The following is a 25401-nucleotide window of genomic DNA, read 5'->3' on the forward strand; positions in this document are numbered from 1 at the left end:
TGACATCAGCAACAACAACAACACCTATATCAACAAAACATCAACAGTCTGCTCACATTCATATCCATATGCTCACACACGCACGCACGCACGCACGCACACACACACACACACACACACACACACACACACACACACACACACACACACACACACACACACACACACACACACACACACACACACACACACACACACACACACACACACACACACACACACACAGTGTCTGACCTCATTCCTACAATCTGTCTCCCAGGAGAAAAAGGAAAAGGTAGATGAGGAGAGGAAAAAACGATATCAGGTGAAATGAAGGGAAGCAACGCGTGCAGAGATGACTTCAGCCGAGGAGGTGAGAGGGAGTGTAAGAGGAATACATGATAAAAGCCTGACTGAACCGAGGAGGAGGAGAGATATCGGTGATAGGAGAAAGGGATAAGCAGAGAAAGAGATAGATGAGACAGAGGTATCATTGTCGTCCCAGGGGCGGCATTGATAAACAAAAGGAGGGTAATAAGGTAGGAGAGGATTTGCTGGGCAGCAGATGGCTACGTGAGTCACTCCCTTCTCTGGGAATGAACGGAGACAGGGTGATAAGAGAGGGTAAGGGTGGACGGAGGAAAGGAAAATAAAGATTGACGATGGGAGAGAAATAAGAAAAAAAAAATCATTCATTTATCCCATGAAAGCCGTTTTGCATCTCCATAAACCAGCCTGTCACTCAAGAAAAGAATAAATAGATTCTGCTGGGTTTTATTTACCTGCTGGGTCGCAAGCAGCTGCCCAGGATAAATCCTTTACTGTCATGAATAAAAGTGAATAGAAGAGGAGAAAGTTTCATTGATGCCTTGCCGTTACTAGAAACCGAAGAGCCTCATTTAAAAAAATAAAATAAAAGGGGACCCTAGTCTTGAAGAAGTGTAGCTGACTTAAAAATTGTCACTTCTGAAAAGCAAAAAAAAAAAAAAAGAGTTACATGTGAAACATATATGGTCGTATTACTGAAAAAATAATCTATGACTGTAAAATAAAATACTATATTTCAATACTAAACCAATTGTTTTCAAATTCAGCCATGTGTTCGCCTCCTTTCTCTGGATCAATGCTGCCCCTTGACCTTGCTCAGAAGGTGTCAATGTTTTCAAAAAGGCCTTTCTTGTACACTCATTGTCGGCTTTAACAAGGCTCTATCTCAGATACATCATGGCCTGGTTATTGACGGACTGGCTCCTACAGACGCCTATAAGGATCTGTATCTGCTAAAGGCATTTTGGATGACTCACACCGAGAGAGAAAGAGGAGGAGGGAGTGAAATAAAAGAGGGGAGATGAAAAGGAAAAGCCCTTCTTCTTTCTCCTCCAGAAGCCAAGGATATGCTTGTACAGTAATTGTCTTAAATGGCACGGGGTGAGAGGAGAGGAGAGGAGAGGAGAGGAGAGGAGAGGAGAGGAGAGGATGAAAAAAGATGAGGGAAAAGGGTAAGGGGGAGAGCAGGGGATGGGAGAAGAAGGGATGAAAGTGATGAAAGGACAGAGCTGGAGGGATGTGATGATTAGCAGCATGGCGGGAGAGGAGGGAAGGTGGGTGTTGGGATTGGGAATGAGGAGGGATGGAGAGCCATTGATCAACTGTCACTACGGTTTACAGGGACCTGATTTACAAGCATCAACACTCAAAGGCTGCACTCTATAATGTATGTGTATTTACACTATGAGCATGTGTGCAAGTGTAATGTATTACGGAATGCAATTGTGTGCATCTTCTCTAGGGCTGGGTATTGTTTGAATTTTTAATTTTAGTGCCGATACATAATCAAAGTTTTGGTGCAGATACTAAAACAATACTTTTGTTACTTTCGTTCATATTTAAGTGCTTATTGAAAAAGTAGTGTGCCCTGTTGGCATCACAGATTAAAGTTTAAATTTTTTAAACCGTAACCACGAATGCACAGATTTTGTAGGGGGAAAAAAAAGACATTTTGGCAGTTTTTCTCTTTTAACAATATGAGCCAAAGTGTGAAATGTCTAAACAGCAGCAGCAATTTAATTAAATATAGCCATTTGATTTAAATCAGAAACTACTGTATGTGATCAAGAAATAAGTAAAGCACAAAACTAAACTGACTAACTTTCAGTAGTTTACAGTTTTTGATACTCCGTGGTTAAAGCCACAAATAAAACTGTCCTTAAAAGGTCCCATGACATGGTGCTCTTTGGATGCTTTTATATAGACCTTAGTGGTCCCCTAATACTGTATCTGAAGTCTCTTTTATATAGACCTTAGTGGTCCCCTAATACTGTATCTGAAGTCTCTTTTATATAGACCTTAGTGGTCCCCTAATACTGTATCTGAAGTCTCTTTTATATAGACCTTAGTGGTCCCCTAATACTGTATCTGAAGTCTCTTTATATAGACCTTAGTGGTCCCCTAATACTGTATCTGAAGTCTCTTTTATATAGGCCTTAGTGGTCCCCTAATACTGTATCTGAAGTCTCTTTTATATAGACCTTAGTGGTCTCCTAATACTGTATCTGAAGTCTCTTTCCTGAAATTCAGCCTTGGTGCAGAATTACAGCCACTAGAGCCAGTCCCACAATGAGCTTTCCTTAAAGGTTAATTATACTGGCCGCATCCAAGGTGGCGCGCGCCATCGTGACGTCAAAATGACGTAATATCCTGCCGGCGCGCCCGATTTATGGTGCGCGAGCCGAGGTCACGGCTCTTTTTTTTCAGCGGCGCGCGATAAAGCAGAAACAGGAGGCCTGAATGAGTTCACCGACAACCGGATGCCAGGACTCGCAGAGTGACTGCAAGTCTCTCTTGTAAACTTACTGGGTTAAGATGATCCGACGAAGGTGTGTCCTTGACCAACTGCCACTTTGCTCATTTGAAAGCCATGATGTCTCTCTCTTATGGGCGGGCCAAATTCTCTGGGCGGGCAAAGCAGAGAAAGGGGAGGTAACCTTGCTCCTTATGACCTCAAAAAGAGCAGATTCCAGATCGGCCCATCTGAGCTTTCATTTTCTCAAAGGCAGAGCAGGATACCCAGGGCTCGGTTTACACCTATCACCATTTCTAGCCACTGGGGGACCATAGGCAGGCTGGGGGAACACATATTAATGTAAAAAACCTCATAAAGTCCATGGGACCTTTAAACTCTCCAAAATCTAGAAAACAGAGTGGAAGGAGAAGAAAACAACAATGACAAAGAAAAGACAAAGAACGAGAAGATTAAGAAGAGATGCTGTCCCTTGTAATAGTGAAGCCTGACATTGCTCACACACTGTCCGTCTGTCTGCTCTGAGCCATCATAACACTCTACGCTCTGGAAATCAAACTTGACAACCCACACTGGGTGCCACTTTATATTCTGCCCAACACCATACAGAAGATACTCCCACTAGATGCTCCAACACCAGCTGAAATCCTTCTGCAGGCAGACTCAAAACAGTTGTAGCTAGAAGAATTCCTGTTACTCATTTTGACTAAAATATACCAAAGGACAAACTGAAGTGCCAATTTAGTTACACACAAAGGCTGATGAAGTGCCAGCCACACTGGACTGTGTCTTTTTTATCAATGGCAGATGGAAATTCCTAATTACCAACCCCAGGAAGCCATTTGGTGGTCCTAACCAGTGGGTACAGAGAGAATTAGCCTCGCATGAACCTTCTAAGCCCCGAGTCCAAACCTCTCCCCTCCCACTCCCCAGCATCAACATCGCTATGCAAACCTGCTTGTGTCAACTCAATTTATTTTCCAATTTCCCGCAGGGTGAAAGAGTGCCTCTCACTCGCTCTCCCTGTCTGCCATCTATCACTCTACAACTCTCTATTTTCTGTTCCTACTCGCTTTTCTGTTCCTACTCGCTTTTCTCTCCATCATTCCACGTGTACCCTCCTCTTGTGTCTTATTGGTCTGTTTGCAGCTAGCGTGGTGTGGCATTGTCTTCCTCCTCCAGGCACTAGACAGGTGACCCAGAAGAAGCAGACAGGAGCAAACTATTTATAGTTTATACTAGAAATTAAACAATTAGTCGATGAATTGAATAATGTATTAACCGAAAATTAAGCAGACAACAATCAAAACCGAAACAATTAAGCATTTAAAACTACAGTGATCAATATATTTATATAAACAATGAGTCAAATGAATAATGTGAAATCAGTCTTAGTGATGAACCCACAGACATATAAAGTAGAATTATCTAACCAACTCTGGAGCTCTGCAGAGCACAACATTTACTGTTTGGTTCAGTCTCAACTCTCATCAGCAGCAGGCAGCTGTTTTCGTCAAACAAGCTCATATACACCAACTGTACACTTCCTGCTCAGCACCAAACAGTAGGCAGACACAGTTAGCATCTAGCTGGGGAACATATTTAGAGCATTTAGCAGCTACAGAGCCAAATATTTGTCTCAGGAGTTGGTGGAGACCAGCTAAACAGAGAGTGGATATTGTGGACACAAACATGACTCCCTAGAAATGATATCGCTGCTCATTGTGTACTAGATGTGTAAATAAACAACTGTTAGTGACAAACCATTTTTTTAAAGGTTTATGGTTATAAACGTGAAATATAGGAATTCAAGTAAAGTGTTACCTGTTATTGTTTTACTGTACTAGGGTTTAAAATAAGGAGTTAAAGCAAAATGTAGTTTAAAATAAATGAAGTGGATCTGTTCTGTGCACCATCTGCTTTTACCTGTCACACGGTGTGGAATTTGTTTTGTATGTCTGAAGGTGCCAATAAAAAAAGTTGATAACAACAAAAAAAAAAAAAGAAATTAAGTGAGTAAAAACAAAAAGGTTTGTTTTGGCACAAGAGGGTTTTTTTTCTTCAATGTAATGAGTAACAGTAAATAATATCTTACTGAATGGAACATTATTTAAGATTTTTAATTACATTTGCTATATAGTCATACATCTTAAGTGAAAATGATTGTATTTCATAATATCATATTGATTCAAATCATATCACCCAGCCCTGGGTGCACCTCTAGTTTACATACGAGTCCACAGAGCTGGTTGATAGTCATGCTGCTCTGTGAACACCCAATAGCACACACAAGCACAAACACAAGGGGCTTGCCGGCTGCGGAGGAATACACTATCGACCAACGAGGAATTTATCAGCCACAACAATTAATCTTGTGGGATGCGGGCGGTGACTCTCTCCCTCTCTCTCTGTGTGTGAATCTCTAAGTGAGCCTCTGAGAGAGAAATGGGGCAAGACTACAGGATAATATCAAAGATATTATTCACGCTGACCACCCCTAATACACACTTACACATGGACCACATACACGTACAGATTTTCAGAGGGTCAGCCAGACATGAGGGAAAGCTCCTCACATTCCCTCTACCTGCAGCTCTTATAACATTTTCAGAGAAGACTGAGCAACTAGACCAGGTTGAATCTACTCATCCTTTTTTCATCTAGGAGACACTTTCACCTTTTGAGCTGTATATCTGCAGGTTAAGTGAACGTACAAATAACAGGCTTTAAAAATGCTTTACATGCAATATGAGGTTCTGGATAAGCAAACAGAAGGTTGTAAAACTGAGCTGCGTTGTCAAAAGAGCCTAAAAGAGCTATCTGTGTCCATGCAAAGCATCACATTACACCTGCTGTCATCTTCTGACTTTCCTCCATACAAGGCTACATGAATTATTGAGCGATCCCTGCTTTGTCAACTACTACACCTCCAACTGAGCAGAATAAACCTGCTTTCACCATTCATAAGACAAAAAAAAAAATGTAGCCCCAAGCTGGAATGGGGGATTTGAGTACAATGATGCTATTGATACAATTATTTAAAAAAAACAATAAAAACAAAAAACATAGAATGCATGCAGCCCTGTCACTCACAAAGCAGAGCACATGCTTCCTTTTTATCTCTAGTTTTTCCACCGGCAACAACTGTCTCCACTCTGCAGCTCTTTCCTTCAGAGAGGCGAAGCTACTGATGCTACAAACTCCTCACCACAAGGAAATAAAAGCCACGAAATTCAAAGTACTATTTTCAGGTTTGTGTACTCACCTTTGTTATTGAAAGAGTGTGCGTTTGTTGGTCAGTGTGCGTTTATGAGCTCCGCAGCGCAGCAGGCAGCCTCTCCTCTCTGTCTCGCTCCCACAGCGAGCTGGAGTAGAGTGTGTCAGAGAGTGTGTGTGTGTGTGTGTGTGTGTGTGTGTGTGTGTGTGTGTGTGTGTGTGTGTGTGTGTGTGTGTGTGTGTGTGTGTGTGTGTGAGTGAGCCCTCTCACTGGCTATTGTTACAGGGAAGGGAGCCAAACTGAGCATGCTCCAACATGGACAGCCCTTGTGGTTGGCATGGTAACCAGAAAGCGGCTGTCGTGCTTGAGTAGTGAGGTGCTTTTTGTTCCAGACACACACGGAGCAAAGTGCAGGCAGGTGCTGCTGCTGTTTCATGATTGGCCACGTTTCGACACTTGATCAATTCTGAATTCTCCTTTTTTCATTCTCTTCAGTCAGAATAAAGTGACATCTGCTCTATCAGACGACGACCTGGATAACATACAGCAGTTAACACAGTGTCCTGGATACTAAGTAATCCACCACAGCCCAGAGTTCTCAGTAAAACACCTGATGTTTAACCTGGAAAAAACCCTCAATGATCATTTTTAGGTCCATACTTTGGGATTCACCTAGAACATGTTTTCATGTTTTAATGTATAGTTAGGGCTGCACAATATATCGGGTTTTTTTTTATCCCCATCGCAATATCAAGTGGCGGAATATACGAAAGGCTGCAACATATCACGAAAGACACAGAGAGATTTTTGGTGTTACTTGAAGAAAATATCAGCAGAAAACTGCACATTAAACTAATGTTAAAATGTTTTAACGGTGCCTTTTATATTCAATTCAATGTTCAATAAAAGAATGTTGGAAATTATTTCCTTTCATTTGTTTTAAATTCAACAAGCAATTTGTTGGGTTTTAGAAGAATAGTGGAAGCAGCAGAAAGGCAGAACTGAGTACATTTTACAGTTTTTCTCAGTCGCTTTGGTACATTTTTCAGATCACAATTGACACTCTCAAAACTACTTGTTCAACCTTCACATGATCTAGTCACTTGTTTTGGTCAAATTGCAATTGCTTTTGTACATGCATGCAAACTGTCTGCTGTTTTTTACATGATCAATTGCTCATGTCATGTTGCTTATAATATACTGGATGTCGGTTGATTTGTCTTACCCCCCAAAACATCTAGGCATAAGTTCATTGAATAGGTCTTTAAATGATTTAACTCATTGTCATAATCGGTCAAGCAAGTTTCCCATACAGTACATTCCAATTGTTCTTACAGACTGTTGTTGTGAGTTTGTCCAGAATTGATTAATTGCTCTCAGGTGAATCTCTTCCATTAATGAAGGGGATTGTGTGACACATTAGATCAACCAATGATCAACCTCTATGTAAAATAGCTTGGAGGTGCACCTAATGAACCTTCAATTGGCAAGCATATCTAAACGGAAAACACATAGTTTTTGGTTATTCTTTCTGAATCACAAATGACACTGTAATTTGTTGAAAAACCATTAAAAAAAAACATAAATGTGAATCCTGTCCAATCCCTTGCAATCCTAATGTCACATAAAGGAATGTGTGACTTTGTACTGCTGAAATGTATGAATGTCATACAGAAAAAGAACAGTCTTTAATTTAGCCATAGTGTACATAATAGTGTAATAATTGTTTTGAGAAATCGACTTACAGGTTTGCAAATGTTAAGAATGATTCGAGAAACTTACCAAAGTGACTGAGAAAAACTGTAAAATCCGCCCGTTCATTCCTATGAGAGTTGCTTAGCGGCACATGAAGCCAAAAAAGTTCAACTTCATCGTATAAAATTACCCGGATGATCGGTGCTGCTTCAGCACTGTGAGGCCCATAAAGCAGGCCCATTAGAGACCTTTGCCGACTGAGCCAAGAAGCCAAGAAAATGATTGACATCAATCAATAGGTTTTCTTCGCCTATCATGAATTATAAAAATTGTCTCCACATAACACCAGGGTGGTTTTAATATGAATTCTCAGCTGTCATCTAAATAAAATTAAATTTTCCCCATTAATATGCACATTTATTTACACAGAAGGATGCTCAAAGTCTAATCAGATCTTCTGCTCAGTCGGAGGAACATGTGTCGTAAGAATGAACAATATTAACAGGCTATGTATCAAACACAAGGCGTGAACATTGCGTAAGTGCCTCACAGAAGATGCTCAGGCTGTGCTTTTAGGATATGTGTCCCCTGCTGCTGTGTGCAGTAATGGCAGGAGTGAGTAGTAATGACAGTGTGTTGCAGCTATGTGGGCCAAGTATGTGTGGCTGAATCTAACAAATATTTTTCATTGTCAATTCATCGGTCGATTATTTTCTCGAATAATTGATTAGAAAATGATTTTTCCCAAAGCCCAATAGGACATCCTCAAATGTCTTGCTTTGTCCACAACTCAAAGATATCCAGTTTACGGTCATAGAGAAGTGAAGAAACTAAAAAGATACTTACATGTAAGAAGCTGGAATCAGAGAATTTTTTCTTTTTTCATAGAGAAGGATTCAAACAGTTTAATCGATTATCAAAATAGTTGGTGATTAATTTAATAGTTGACAACTAATCAAATAAGTGATTGATCTTTGCAGCTCTAATGTAAACCCATAAAAGGAATTTGACATTGGTTTTTCATTGTACATACAGCAATAGACCTGATATCTCTTTCTAGATAGTGTTGTCAGAGTGTTGGTGAAGCCATTATCAGTGGTCAATACAGTGGTCAGTAAACACCTGCTTTTCTGCATATCAAGGCTACCTGCCATCAACAGCAACACACTAAAACGTTCAAGGCTGTGAAAGCCTTTCTCCAATATTTAGCAGCTCCATCACACATCAAACGATCAATACGCCGAATGCAGGAGGGCATTAATCAGAGGAGGGAGGTGGAGGTCTGAGTGTTTATGGAGAAGTATATGAATATATACAGTATGTAATTACTGCCAAACTGACCATGATGAAAATTAATTTTGCAATAACTGCACATGGTGGCAAAATGACTGCAGGTGTGGCTTAGGTGATAAACAGGAGTCACAGGGAGGGTGTGTGTGTGTGGTGCATGAGTTTGCGTCTGAGTCGGCCCTGTTCTATTATCAGACCCACACTGAGGTCTATGTGGTACTGACACCGAGGGTTCGAGATGAGATGTATCCACTGAGCTGTCCTGCTCTGCCGGGCGACACACGGTTAGATAATTCATGAGGGCTCTACCATTGGTTCAATAATTCATACAATGCTCACGGTTGACTCACGGACAAGCCTTTACTGAGAAAAGAAGGAGAGGGTGCAAGACACAGTGTGAGTGTGTGTGAGAGAGAGAGAGAGAGAGAGAGAGAGAGAGAGAGAGAGAGAGAGAGAGAGAGAGAGAGAGAGAGAGAGAGAGAGAGAGAGAGAGAGAGACATTTGTGGGGTGCAAACTCAATAAGAAGTTACCAAACCATTTTGAGGCCTGCTAAATTTAGCACTGCTCCTAGGGGAGGAGCAGGGGAGAAAATGTGGGAGGGTGAGCCAGCTTTTAGTGTTGAGTAAGTAACCCTGGGAGCCCAAAAGCATGAAGCATACTTCTGCACCATAGAGTTCACCTGAACCAACAAACACAGCAGGAAGTAAAGACAAGACAGGCTTCAGTCATGTCATTTGTCCATATTATTACACCCACACTGAGGAAGCCTAATAGAGTGTGCACAGGCAGTGTGTTCATATTATGCAGACCTCACTGCTGCACAATGGCTGTAACTGTTTGCTCTCCTGGGGAGGAACAATGCATTGTTGTTGACCCCCTTGGCGAGATGGGAAGTGTTCACACATCGAAGGGGGGGGAGTGCGTTAAACACAGGACGTCGTAAAAATTGTCCTTTGCCAGTGTGTTTATCTGGCTCTTGATTGCTTGGCAACCACAGGGGCATTGTGGGGCACAGCGCGGCCTTTTGATGCCTGACAATCAATAGAGTGATGGGTGACTGGATCGAGGTTGATGAAGGGCACAATGCACAAAGGAACACAGTGACACACATACAGTAAAGCAGCCACAGGCTCAACACACTGAACTATATTTAAACCATTAACCTTTGTCAACTGGCATAAAATAGTAAGTTAGGCACTGAGTAGTAAGCTAGTAGTAAGAGTAAGTTTTGTCACAATGATTATGTTTACATGCACATAATATTCCGTTTTTTGCCCTAATTCCGAAAAAGACGATATTCCGACTAAGCTGTATACATGGCTAATCAAAGTGAGCATTCCACTGATATTCCTATTTACATGTAGCCGTGCAAAACAGGATTTTTTCAACGTTTACCAGCGGCGGCGGACTTGTTGGACCGTGCAAACACAGCGTAGTTGGCGTTGGCGTAGTGATGTTTGTTTGATATCCAAAAACCTGTTGAAATCCAAGTCTTTGATAATGTTTAAAAGTAGCTGTGTTTCTCTTTCTTATTGGGTCTCCAGCCTTGCAAAATGTTGGCTGGTTAGTTTGTGTACAGAAACCATAGCAACGCACAGAGCTGACCATAAGCCTGCGGTGAAAACCCAGATTGCCCGAATAATACCATAATATCCCACGTCTTAATCGGGAAATGCTATTTTTGGAAAAAGGCCTAATTCGGAATATCCAACCGGAATATGCTGTTTACATGACTTGTATCAAATTCGGAATATTGCCATATTCTGAATAATAGTTGAATATTGGTGCACATACTGAATGAGATCTATGTTCTGTACTACATTACATACTACAGTTATCTGTACATCACCTATGGCATAGAGGTATGCAAACAAGTATTAATAGAACAAATTTTTGCAAGCCTGCAAATGCTTGTTTATTAAATTACAGGCATTAAAATGTTGTGACCATCTTGATAGGAACATTGCCTAAGCAATACTAAAAGCACAAAATCAATTACAACCAAATAGCATCTAAAACATATTTGCCATTAGAAAGATACAGTATAATTTTAAAGAGATGTGAATGATTAAAATAGTTAGGACAATGATGTATTCAGTAAAAGGGGGAATTATGGAAGACTTTAAAGGTCCCATGGCATGAAAATTTCACTTTATGAGTTTTTTTAACATTAATATGTGTTCCCCCAGCCTGCCTATGGTCCCCCAGTGGCTAGAAATGGCGATAGGTTTAAACCGAGCCCTGGGTATCCTGCTCTGCCTTTGAGAAAATGAAAGCTCAGATGGGCCGATCTGGAATCTTCTCCCTATGAGGTCATAAGGAGCAAGGTTACCTCCCCTTTCTCTGCTTTGCCCACCCAGAGCATTTGGCCCACTCATGAGTGAGAGACATCATGGCTTTCAAACGAGCAAAGTGGCAGTTGGTCAAGGCCACACCCCCACCCTCCACCTTGCCCCCCCCCCCCTCTCTCCTCCTCAATAGCATTTAAAGCTACAGACACAGAAATGGCACATCCTAAGGAAAGCTCATTGTGGGACTGGCTCTAGTGGCTGTAATTCTGCACCAAGGTTGAATTTCGGGAAAGAGACTTCAGATACAGTATTAGGGGACCACTAAGGTCTATATAAAAGCATCCAAAGAGCACCATGTCATGGGACCTTTAAATAGTGCAGTACAATTCTGAAAGACATTTGGTTTGCCTAGTCTGTACTCCTGTTAATTTCAACGGGAATTAACAAAGTATGACTGCAGCTTACATCTCTCCAGTAATTACTTGGTATGACTTGCTGATTTCATATTTTGTGGTTGTGGGTGCATTTCAGTTTTCTATTGCTTTATTTCATTGAACCTAAAGACCAACATAAGGATCAAGTCTATTAACTTAAGTGCGAGTGATTAATCAAAATCTATTACTTATTCTATTCCATGTTAAGTCATGCCAGATTCACGGTCCTAGGGATGGCAATGTCGGTTGGTCGGCCGGTCCACCACTTTGATTCAGACTGAATATCTTCGCAACTATTGGATGCATTGTCATGAAAATTTGGACAGATATTCATAGTTCCCAGGCGATGAATCCTTACAACTTTGGTGGTTCCCTGAGAATTTCTCTTGTGCCACTATGAGGTTGAAATTTGTGGTTTTGTTATTGTGGATGAATTGCCATGAAATTGTATAAAAGACATTCATCTTTCCATCGAGATGAATTGAAATCCCTTTGCTGATGATTTGACTCTTCATCTAGTCAAATGTTATGATCGCATACCTGCAAAACCGATGACCTTGCCATCAGCCTTGGCTCTATTTTGTGTTCTTAGCTCAAAGCTTTATGCTAATGTAAGGCTGCACTTAGCACCCCTGTGTCTAAGTACAACCTCAAAGAGATGCTAGTGTGGCTGTAGACTCCTGTTTTGTGATTCTATGTACTAAACATACTCTGTTCTTAGAGTAGGATATTTGTGTGAACACTAACACACTTTGGCCCAAAGTGCTGGAGAGACAGGAGGCATCAGGGGAGGTGCCCCACATTCCTCTGCAAAAACTGCTGCTTCATATACTCATGACGTGTGTGTATGTGTGTGTATGAGTGTGCACAACCCACATCCCTGGGCTTATATACTAGATATACTAACATCGAGGGTTATCTGTGTTATCAATTAATCCACCAATTATTGTTGCCCTATACATTTTCCCAGACTCTTCAAATTCTTTCTGACCAACCCAAAGATATTCAATTTACAGTGATTTCAAAAATAGAACAATGGAACCACAGAATGTTTGATGAATGACTTCAACAACTTAATGATTACCATAACTGTCCGTTAATTTTCTGCTGATCAACAAATCAATTAATTGACTCATGGTTTCAGCACTACTGACAAAAATACGAATACCCAAAGCAAGACCTACTGTAAGTCCAACATTTTCACTGCTAAAACATGGCAGTGTTTTGCATTGGGGTGATGTGTGCAGCAATATTATGATGATCTGCTAACCTCAGAACCAGCCAAATATACTGGCAGTGTATGTGAGCTTGTATTGATCAGACCAGACAGTGCACTAGAACAGGCGACCTCTCTGGAAAAAGGGGAAATAAATGGAAAACAGGGCCACACGTAATCATCATGACCCATAAACCTTATTCATTATTTATTTTTCCATCCGCTCTTAAAAGGTCTGATAGGAAAGAGAGGTGACTGCATAATCATATTAAACTGGCATTTACATGCAAGATGTTACGTAAAGCAATCACTATGACCTATATTCTCCGATGTGTTTGTGAATGAGTAGGTGAGCGTACAGTATGTGTATACACATGCTCCCCTTCTGAGCCCAGTATTGGCCGATTTAAAGCCCTGTGTGCAGAGGGGAAGCTGCTATCATAATCAGCATGCCCGCAGCTGCACAGTATATTGAATGAACCCAGCCCTCCTAATGGGTAGCCTTAAAATCTAATTTTCCTGTCGAACTATCCGTCTGCACAGTGTACCATACAGTCCCTCTCAAAGCTGGATCGCTTGAACACCATCTACATGCCTTTCTCATCAGCCTGCCTTGATTGCTCTCCTCCAGATGACACACAGATCTGGTTAGTGCGACTGATGTGCTGCAGGATTATGCTGCTGGTGGCTAATGTCGTTTTTATCATCATTATCGCCACAAATATACACTAAACTGGCTCCCCGGCTGAAATATCACCACGGGGGAATAAAAAAAAATAAAAAAGGTGCACTTTCTTTACCATGTTAAACAGCTCAACTTCATCTGATAGTGCTACATAACAGAACAGGGCCAAGAGGTATCAGCATGCATCTGAACAAGTATGAGCCAAACATGAAATTGCCTAGTAAATCTACTGCTCTGCAGAAACACAACTGGGCTTCATTCATCTGCAAAATGGATGCCTCTCTTAATATTCAGCCTAAATTAATCGCCTCAGTAGATACAGTAAACACAGGGTTGTTGACACATTGATGCCCCTACGCAACATATCTGCAGATGGTGCACTGGACTGAATGTACTGGGAACATTGGCTGGATCACTTTCAATCAAGGCAAGATTAGCCTCTGAAGATAGAGAGATCAACGTTATTCCTCTTTTCCTAAGATGCAACAGCTTTTAAAGACTGTGCTGCGTGGGAGGCGGAGATAGAAACACATTAGCCATCAAAATTCAACCAATCTTCATAGTAATAATAGGAAGCTTGTGCTTATTTCAGAAACATCCGCATTTACACATGAATAGAGAGGGCTGGCTAAGAGGTATTATAATGCAGAATGTTCAGACAAGGATTTTTGAATCTCATTGACATTGTACTTGGGCAGAATGAAGGCATCAGGCGAGCGCTGTGAGGTACCAGAGGCAATCATTCTGCATGAGGATGAGGTCCATGTCTGCATCAAACACAGTTGTGCTGAAGAGCGAAACATTATGCAATGACGTCGGTAACATAATCAAAGGTTCCAAGGTAAAAGGTCCAAGGTCGCTGCACTTTGAATAACGGCACATGGAAAAAGCCATTAGAGGAGACCTTGGGCTATCTCTGGATGAAAAGGCACAGCCACCAGTGAAGCTGTTGCCATAAAAAGAAGCTTCTAATATTTGACACAGACAGAAAGTAGTGAAGACACTGTGGGAAAAGCTGTTGTTTATGAACCAAAAGTGCCTTATCTGAAAAGAGACATTTTCTTCTCTTCCTTCTCTTTCTTCTCTTCTTTCTTCTCAAAGGAGGTTAAACTGCACATAAGGCAGCCAGGCTGAGAAACAAGGGTGTTTTTTTTATATTAGGAGAGCACAGGACCGTGTGCAAACCAACATTAGAACTGCATAAAAAATGCAGCCTCCTTATTCATTTAAATAAGATCAGAGTTGTCTGGCAAAAAACTTAAGTCTAAAATGATTGTCACTGTAATAACTTTACAGAGTTTTAAATTGTGCTATCATAAATATCACAAATTGCTGTTTTGTTGTCTAATAATATCCCTTAAACTCATGGATCTATAACTCAAACTGGTCTCCCAACATTGTATTTCAAACCTTACTGGTACTTGTAGCAACAGTCATGAAAATAAGTTGGACCTGCAAAGTTTTTAAACACAGTGCCATTTTTGGTCAAAACGCTAGTGCTGGAAGTCTTGCTGCCTCTGTGTATCCAGGTCTAAGCCTCAATCCAACTTTTGAGTTTAGCGTAGCGCACTTTTCAGGCTACAAGGGTTGTAGTTCAAGCTACAGTAATGTACTGCCATTAAATATTAAGTTGTAAACTACATAAAGCTGATAACGTATCCAATTATGGAGTGTTTAATGGTTCTACTGATTTATAATTTTTTCCAGTGAATAAACAAAAGTTTAACACATGTATGTTTTATCATGACAGAAACAGAAATAAGAAACGAATTGGAGGTCAAGCCAATTTTTACAAAAAAGCCAAGATCAGTGAGAACAATTTTCACCTGGTCACTGTGTACCTAACAGTTACTGTGTTTCCGGACACCAAAAAATCATCCATCATAGTTTAAATGGCAAACAACGTTAAGGAACAAGAGGACTTTCCCATCCATTTTTTTGTCACTCAAATTACTGGTACAGATTTGTCTGGCTTTACATATGACACTTCCTTTCAATTCCCATCTTTAGACCCTTGATTTGATTACAAAAGATCTTAAAAAACTGCAAACAATATTTAACAGGCGAAAAGAGGAAAAAAAACATTACCAATCTCTGAGTTTTTGAGTGTTGCAAAAAACGCTATATAAATAAAAAGCATTATTATTATTAATAACATCTTCTTTGTAATAGAGAAGCATTTTTTCTATTTCAGCACGTCATGGAGGTGAGAGACAGCAGGGGAGACAGACAGAGGGGGGAGGATGTACAGACCAATAGATTAATCCATATTTTAGCAACCAAATCGCTAAAGGCAAAGCAGGGTCTCCAGCCTCTCCAGCCAGACAGTTTCCTTTGGGAATCTGCTGATCAACTATAACCAACCTCTTAACTCAACACGCCAACTCAGCTGCTTTCAGGATAATCCTTCCTACTGGTGAAAATGTGCTCTGAACTGAATCCTAATAGTCTATAGGAAGGTTGTGGACATAAAAACATGTACACACACCAACAAACAAGCAGATGCCATCTTCAAGCTGTAAGGTAGAGCAGCACAGCAGCTTTCAGTCTCATTAACATTCTGCATTTGGCTTCACATCTCTCACACACACACACGCATGCACGCACGCACGCAAGGAGCAATCTCCTCAGAGTAATATATTTTGCCGGTAAAATGCCACTGCCTTCACTGTATGGATGGAAAATCTGAGAGAACAAAAGCTCACTACAGCATGTGACGTGTTCATTTCTGGTTCTTTAGGAAAAATGCTCTGGGGCAAAAATCCACTCAGTCAGAATGCTATTTTTGTTTTATTTTGTGAAACAGGCATTAATGGTTAATCACTTCAGGGCTAACCATTGGGAGGCATTTGGTGAGTGTTTCTTGTTGTCAGAAGAGATTAAGAAAGTGCCGTTGACACTGTTGTGTCCATCAGATAACTTGCTGTGTTGCGGTTTCATAAAGAACAGTTCAGACCAAGTGATAACATAAAATTTGGATTAGAGCTAGTCACAGCGTGAGATCCTAAATGCTTTACAACATATAATCCCGCCAGGTGATTTTTAATATTAGAATAAATGTCTTAACATACAGAAATGAGAATGTGCCGTAGTTATTACAATATTCCTGTACTTTTATCTGTGGTGATGTGGTTACGTTACTGTAACTATGACACAAAATAATGAAAGGGGTGTTAAAGTCAAGTGAAAATCATAAAAGTTGGCGCCGTCCTATGATAACATGGTGTTGCTTGATTCTTGAAGAAAAAGATGTAATCTGACATTGCAATATCTTTCATGGAAACTTAATTGCGGAACAGGTTAGATATACAGATGGCTAGATTAAACATGACTGTTATGTTGTCCCTTTTTAACTAATCTAGTGATAAGGTACTTCATCAAATTGATGTAAACGTCTTCTAAATGAATTACTTCCATAAAGCAGTCCTGCTCATTGATTTGCAACATTGTGCAAAATTGTCTAATACAAAAAGAAATGTTAAAGATTTAACTGTGTATAAACCGCATAGCAGAATCTCTACCAGTTGACAAATTTCTATTGTCTTACAGTATCCATTTTCATATCACCCAACCCTAGTGTGAAGGGGTTCACTTCAAGCTATCCCCTTCAGCTCCCCACCCACTATGTGCAGCCATAGGTAGTCGCTAATGCAGCAACAATAACCCTACAATGACCCCTCTCTAGCATCCCACTATGTGCTGTTTGTAATGTATAATCAAGGCGGACACACCCTATGAATCCTTGTCTCTACAGTTGTCTCTCTGCACCACTCATAATGGAAACAATTGTTAAGTTTAACATGGGTGTTAATGGGGAATCTGCTCACTTTTGCTTCAGCTGAGTCTACTTTTTTCATCATCTGTGGAGGGGCAGAGGGGGGAGAAAGAGGCAATGAATGGAAGCGAGATAAATCAACGTTTGGACAGAGTTTGAACAGACAGGAACATCAGAGCATGTAGTGCAGAAAAAAAGAGAGGGGAAAAGAGGTGCAGAAAATGAGAGCGGTGTTAGGAATGGTTGTTAGCGAAGGAGAAGGAAAAGGTTGGATGTGGACGGAGAGTGAGCACAGCTGGAGCCCTGTCTGCAGCTTCACTCATGGTTACACCAGATGATAGGTGGAGAGGTCACGCACTGAGAGAGCTTTTACGCTGCCACAACCCATATCAGCAAGGTTGTGCTTTTAAAAAATGCACTGCACTGACAGGAAACTGCTGCGGCTTGTTGAGGTAACTTTAGAGTAACAACCTACCATCTTCTGTCCGACTTAGAAACCTGCATTACAGTCACTAGGGCTGAACGATTTTGGAAATTGGCGATTTTTTTTCACCAATATTGCGATTGCGATTTAATAAGAGATTCTTTTTTAAGCTCCTTGTCTTCTGTATTATTCAACAAAGACAAGCAATAAATCATTGTATAGTATGAACAACACAAGATTAGATAGATTAAACAAACTTTTCTTTCCTAGAGGCCAGGCCTGTATGTGATGATGAAATTAGGTGATGCATGAATTTATATGAATGACATCTTTTATTTAACTACTTCAATCACAGTAGTATACTAAGCACTGTCAAAGCCTGGTGTAAACATTCATATGAAAGTCAGAAACAAATCACACAAACTAAAGTGCAGATTGCAAAAATATAAAAAAAAATATGTGGCTTTACCACACTTAGTAGTATTTAGATTATTATTGTAATAAACATATGTAAACATGTGGATTGCACTTTTTAAACACTGTCTTTGAACTTTACTAGACAGTTAAATAAGTAAAAATATAGTATATCTCCAGTCAGTAACAAAACAAAAATGCAGAAAATAAAAGGAGAGAAATATCTGCCTGTACCTCTTTGAAAATATTTAGGTAACTCAATTTAAATGTAATCACTGTCTGAACATTAATATCCAAATATTAATCGTAATCATCTCTAGTCCGTAAGAGCAACACACTGTTACTGGTCCAACGCCAACTACAGTGCAGTGAGTATGGCACTACCAGCCATAGTGATCGTGATCACACAGGAAGCAATTTCTCCAGCTCCGATCCAGCTCCGGTCGGTGTACTTCATAATCGCATCAAATCTATCACCAAATCCGCATTTTTTCATCTTAAAAACATCTCCAGACTCCGGCCATCACTCTCGGACTCTGTGATGAGCGAGTGCAAGTCACTATATTCCCTCCGGTGCTAAACAGACGTAACCTGACCCCGCCAGATGGATTGCTTCGCATTGCTCGGCATATCCATCTGGGAACTTTCCGTTGGAGAACTTTTGGGAAGGGGCAAAAATACTGGTTAGCTGATTGGATAAACCATCTGTCTATCACCACCTATGTTGGTGATAGATGGGCCAAATCAACTAATCAGATCAAACTCTTGCCGAAACCAGTCGGGAGAAGAGCAAAAACATATTTTCCTCCGAGAAAAGCCTCCAGTGCCATTTTTTTCTCTTCTTTCAATGAAGGAATACTTTCTAATTCGGATAAAACTTGCGCGATAGCTACGCTCATCTCATCTGTGGAAGCTGCCATGTTAACAGTCGCTTCTCGTTGCGTCACACCTAAACCCGCCTCAAAACCAACACTGATTGGTCGGTCGTATGGTGAACGGCTCCAAATTTTCTCTATCTCAAGAAACCAGACTGTTCTGAGAGTAGAAAACTGGAGCTTGTGAGATAAGGACGGTCTGACGAGGCTAAAACAGACGCTCTGTGTAGCCATGAACCCAGGCTTGGTGGCCTTACTAAGTGGCATCATGTCTTTGGCGGTAAACTCCGTTGCTGCTTGAGTAATTTCCTCGTTCCGATTTAAAGTACGTTCATATGGAGTTAACGTTACGTTTTCAAACATTTCGGTAAGTGATGCCTGTCAGGTGGTATTTTGCTTACTTGACAAACTGATGTTCGGCATTTTAGCCATGCAACTGTCATAGATGACTTTGTGTTTTTTGTTGTTGTTTTTTTTACGTGCTGATACAGGTTCGTAGTGTTACCCCGTGAGGTAGCAACGTTAGCAAGACAGGTTTTGCACAGTACCTGAAGTTGCGCATCATCTTCTTTTTATAAACCAAAATAGTCCCACACAAGTGACATGCTGTTCCTATTTGGGACTAACGTTTCTGTTAGTTTGCCAAGTTGATGCTTTCTCTGCGGAGTGCAGACTGCTTTGCTCTCGCCAGTCACATGACCAAATCGCAGCCTTTGCGATTAGGAAATCGCGTTTTAACATATCGCGATATTATTGCAAATGTGATTAATCGTTTAGCCCTAATCAGAACTGTGATTACTAGAGTTATTAGGGATGTAGCAAGCCGTAAACATGTCAGGTCAAATGAGAAACAGTTCATGCACATTTTTAGACTGAACACCGGAGGTTCCACTGTACTTTAAACCTGCCTTTTATTTACCATTACGTCACTGATCACAAGTAGGGCTGGGCAATATATCGATATTATATCAACATCAATATATGAGGCTAGATATTGTCTTCAATTTTGGATATCGTAATATCGTGATATGACACAAGAGTTGTCGGTTTCTGGTTTTAAAGGCTGCGTTACAGTAAAGTGAAGTAATTTTCTGAATTTACCAGGCTTACTAGCTATTTTATTATTTGCCTTTGCCCACTTAGCGATTGGAACCACATTATTGGTGATTATTTATCAAAAATCTCATTGTGTTAAGGTTTTGTGAAAGTACCAATAGTCAACTCTACAATATCGCCGCAATATCGACATCGTCATATCTGGCCAAAAATATCAGGATATTTGATTTTCTCCATATCGCCCAGCTCTAATCACAAGTCACAATTGCAGGTTTTGTATTACTGTGTGCAAATACTGGCAGACTAATAAACCTAAAGGGATTATGCAGGCTAATCCATATAACAATATTATGGGATGAAGTCCACATTAGAGAAGGGTACACCTCTCAGGGAACACACAGACATTAGAAATGAATGTTGCATGCAAGTAAAACACTAAAAATGACACTTTCTCTTGTAAATGTTTAAGATATTGGACAATTTAATGAAGTAGAGAACACAGTTTTCCTTGGATTTTTTTTGCCTGTGATCTCCATTTTAGGAAATTGTATTCATACTGTATTTATTTATTTGTTTGTTATTTGTTTCCTTAAAAGAAGCATGAGGAATTCATGTTTTCAAATAATTAGGTATATTACATGTGAAATGTCTGAAAACCACATGTGTATGTGACGTCATCAAAAGTGAAATTCACATGTGAGTCTATCACATCATGTGAAATGGTGTATTTTTCTGAGCACAATACAACAGGGTAAAAATACTTAAAAGTTAAAGTCGATATGCATTCAAAATAAGTAAATGCATTACGTTATATTGCATTTTCAGATATACATTGTTATATATTATAGTATTGGATTATTATCACTGAATGTGTGTAAATGTGTGACTAGTTTTTACTGTAGCTGGTTTCCACCTCTGCTTTACAGAAATTGTATTATTTGATTATAAGATGTACAATCTGGAGTTGCTGAGAGCATATTGTTTACTGTCAGGACATATTCCAAACTGATTAAATCAACCAAATATCAAACTACTGAAGCTTGTAAATTTTTGGTGACTCTGTCTGCATATCAAGCAACCCTGCGAGGCAAATCAACTCCAAGGTTGAGAAACTCATGGTCTTTTTTTGTTTGTAGAGAAGGTGTCTGATACACTATCCATGTCCTTCAAAGCAGTATTTTTTTCTAAGCTGCTGCATGTGTGTACGTGTGTGTGTACAGCAGAGTGAGAGAGAGAGAGAGAGAGAGAGAGAGAGAGAGAGAGAGAGAGAGAGAGAGAGAGAGAGAGAGATGTACTGTATGTGTGTTTGTTTGAAGAGATCTCTCAGCCAACCAGGCCAGCAAGCCTTGTCAGACTGACAGAGCATGGATGCTAAGCGCTCGTATTAGCATTTTATCAAGTGACCTTCCTGCTCTTCAGTCTGCCTCTTAAAATACAGTTTTCTTTTTCACTCCAGCCTTCACTTTTCACTCAGTAAAGACACAATAAGCAGCTCTGTATGATACCAACTGCACTGTATGACTCAAAACTGGGGGAAATCACTCTCATGCAGCCATATTTTGACAGTGTATGTAAATGCAGTGTATAAGGGCATAAATAACAGTTTCACCTTCAGCAGCAGCATTTCTTGTTAGTGTCCCAGAAGCAGTTTATTGTTGCCCCAGCTGCCTGATTTTTAATTATTCCACCGGTAATTAGTGGTTGTCCATAATTGGGATAGGGACTCCAGACTGTCATCCACCAATCTCTAGGTTGATTGTTTTCGTTTGTAAAAGGGCGAGGACGGATGACAGGACACACACACAAACGCACAAACACACACAAACACACACACAAACACACACAAACACACACAAACACACACACGGCTGTGCATGCAGCTGTGACTGATGTTCTAACGGGACACAAGGGGATGTGTTACAGTTTATCAGGAGGCAAGAACAAAAGGAGGGTCTCAGGGAACAACGGCTTCAATGTAAGAGGTTCGATGCTGATTTGCTGCCTCGAACACACTCCCATCATCATCATTATGTCGCTGATTTCATTCTTGTTGACTTGAATTCCTAAATATAAATCTCCAAAGCATTTGCCATCAACAACCTTTATGTCAGAGAGGTCTTTTCCAGCGAGTAAACAATTTGGGCCACATTTTATGCAAGTGTAATCACTATAGCCTTGAATCAAAGTGGCATTCCTTTCATCAAGGCTGGAAAGGCTGAGTGCCTTTGGACTGATGTCAAGAGCAAAGTAGAGGATTTTTACATACATTAGTCTAGACTCTGTTCTGCTTTATACTATTTAAAAATATTCATTTGCCTGCATGTAGAAAAGATTTATGTATTTATTTATTTAAATACTCTTTATTGATCCCCAATGGGGAAATTACAATTTACACTCGGTTGTTATTACACACTACATACAGAAAGAAAAAAAAGGCTGCACTGTGAGATGTAAAACACATTTCCGAGAAGTCTGAGGTATAATTGATTCAAACCAAGACGAGGTTTGCATTCTCAGAGGACTAAAGTCGATAAAAACAGCTGGAACTGGTTGTACTATACAAGATGGAGGTGGTTGAAATCATCCACCCATTATCAGTACCATCTTATCCTGGGGAAGGTAATGAGTGGTGGAGCCCACCACGTCTTACATTGGGTGAGAGGCGGGGTACATCCTGAAGACATTGCCAGTCTACCACAGAAGAAGAATGTTGAACATGAAAGTTTATTCCTGATCTTAGATAGAGTTTGACATAGAAAAGTTAACCGTACTTACTAGCTTTTCCCAGAGCTTTCAACCACATAATATAGTCTTCCTCAGTGAATGGAGTTTTTACGTGACCAAAGTTCCATTCTTACAATGTAGTAAAACCTCCATCCTCTTAAAAAAAAAAAAAAAAGACTGAAATGCATTTGAAAGCTCCAGAAAAAAGTCAGTAAGTAGACCTAGAGTTAAGATTTTTTTTTGGTCAAATAAATAGGAATTTTTCTCTGATATTGCTTCTGCATACAGTATATCACAATACGGCAAATTTATGCAAAATCACATGTGAATTTTTAACAATATATTTTAACCCGATGAAGAATTTTAGTCATCAGACATCTGGATCTTAGTTATCTGAGAAACAAGCTGAGCAAACGTTTGCAGCCCCTCTGGGGTGTCAGAGAAACACAGATTTTTATATATATTCTATATTCAGTGTTTTAATCACCGGGACCATATATTTTGGATAGAGGGAGATCTCTGCGGATAATTTGGCTCCCAGTAAAAACCTCCTGAACGATGAACACTGAAGGAATCCTAACCGGAAGCTGTGTTCTACTGTTTACTAACCCTGTTTTGTGTCCGGGATGTCAAATGTGACATACCAGAAAATAAAAACAACGGTGTGGCCGGTTAGCTCAGTTGGTAGGGCATGTGCACATATGCAGAGGTTTATTCCTTGACGCAGAAGGTCCAGGGTTTGAGTCCGACCTGTGACGGTTTTCCTGCATGTCTTTCCCCCTCTCTCTCCCCTTTCATATCTCAGCTTTCCTATCCAGAAATGCCCCAAGAAAAAAAAACAAGTGTCAGGCAAGGACATATGTTAAAATCTTGATATGTAGTTAGATTATTAATATCAGCAATATAAGCATTCAAAGAAATCCATACAACAGTAATCATACTGAAGTTTACACTGTAGACATATAAAGTAGTGTCATTTTGTAGTCATTTGTACACTGTGAAAAAAAAACATTTAATTTAACATTTAATTACCAAAGTAATGGCTATAACCTAAGATCCAACAAATTGGAAGTCAATGGACTAAAAAAAACACCTGACCTCAGCCAGTAAGTTAATGAAAGGTAATTATGTTCTGTCTAGCCAAGCTGATCTTGATCCAAAACAAAACCAGTACATTAGAATGCCTGTCGCAAGTGTACACACATAGCAATAGAGTATACCTGCCACGCATTTCTGCAGGCTTAGCCTGACAGATTGACCTGTCTCATTAAATCTAGTGTTATTGACTCCTGTTTACAGTAGGTGGGTGTGTGTGTGTGTGTGTGTGTGTGTGTGTGTGTGTGTGTGTGTGTGTGTGTGTGTGTCTGTGTGTGTGCGTGTGTGTGTGTGTGTGTGGCTAGCAAGAAGCTGTTAGAGTCTGCAGGTCCACTGTTAGACCTTTTAGCACATCACCTCACTGATTAAGTCCATGAAGAGCTCAGGTAGGGAGCGACAAAGCAATACCGTGCGTGCAGGAAAATCTATAATATTCTACAGTGTGGAGTCTCTGAGTTAAACATTAGTCTGTCCGTCACGTTCAGTTAGAAGGTAAAAGAAAAAGGTCCTGAGAGCGAGTTGATTTACTTCTGCATTATGCATTTCTACCAGAGATGATTATCCGTGGACTGCCCATTTCTCCGACGCTCCATTGTTCCGACCTCTCAATAACCCGAAAGATTCCCTTTGGTCCTACAGCCCGCTAGTCCGACGTCCCTTTGGTGGCGAAATTACGAATCCAACTATGGCCAAGCCAAGTCCCGTCCTACGAAGCAGCTCGATTGGTTGGGGTTAGGCATTTGACCTTGAGTGGTTATTGGTTAGGAAAGCCAATTGGTCAGGGGATAGGACCTGAACAAATGGGGTTACTTTACCTTGCGTAAGCATGGATGCCTAGCCAATAAATGCTATTGAAGGGTGGGTCTTGGCGTGGCCATAGTGGGATTCGTAATATGTTGGACTAGTGGGCTGTTAGCCTGACAAGCCAGACCCACATCAAGATGTTGGGTCTGGGAACTACAACCAACCAGAGCAACGCTAGTTGATAGATTAAACGTATCCGGTCGGCAAAACTCCGAACACATCTTCCTTTTTTAAGAATGACTTTAGTGCAGTTCTTTGTTCCCTTTCTCAAAGAAAAGCTTAACTCCAAGTCTTCCAGAGTCGTGGCCAAAGCCAATTCGAAAGGCCGCTGTTCGCCAGCAGCAGCAGTCATCGTATTTGTTTTCAAGTAGCAGGAAATTCATGCGGAACCGCCATAACTCTGCCGTCATTATGTTAAGCCCGCCCACCGACTCTATACACAATCTGATTGGCCTGGCTAGAGTTTGGCTTTTCCAGCTCGCAAGTAAACGGAGAGTTGCTAGACCCCCTGGCTGCAAATTACATTTGCTGCCGATAGGGTGTGTCTAGATTTCTAGGCTAGCGGCCTGTAGGACCACAGGGAATTTTTCGGGTTATTGAGAGGTCGGAACAATGGAGCGTCGGAG

At 40.5% G+C, this 25401-nt stretch overlaps 1 protein-coding gene across 3 annotated transcripts in view; it reads right to left on the reverse strand.

Annotated features, from left to right (window-relative positions):
- Positions 1-25401, reverse strand: part of si:dkey-91i10.2 (uncharacterized protein LOC555224 homolog) — a 67260-nt gene that overhangs the window by 38629 nt on the left and 3230 nt on the right. The window contains exon 1 of one of the 3 annotated variants that reach the window (XM_039817976.1): positions 6045-6173. The exons of 1 other annotated variant lie outside the window; for it this stretch is intronic. The gene's annotated coding sequence lies outside the window, so the exon portion shown is untranslated. Of the gene's footprint in view, positions 1-6044; positions 6174-25401 lie in introns of those variants that run through there. One more of the 3 variants, XM_039817973.1, reaches the window with a different exon arrangement.

The sequence above is a fragment of the Perca fluviatilis genome, chromosome 12, assembly GCF_010015445.1.
Source record: "Perca fluviatilis chromosome 12, GENO_Pfluv_1.0, whole genome shotgun sequence".
Classification (NCBI taxonomy): domain Eukaryota; kingdom Metazoa; phylum Chordata; class Actinopteri; order Perciformes; family Percidae; genus Perca; species Perca fluviatilis.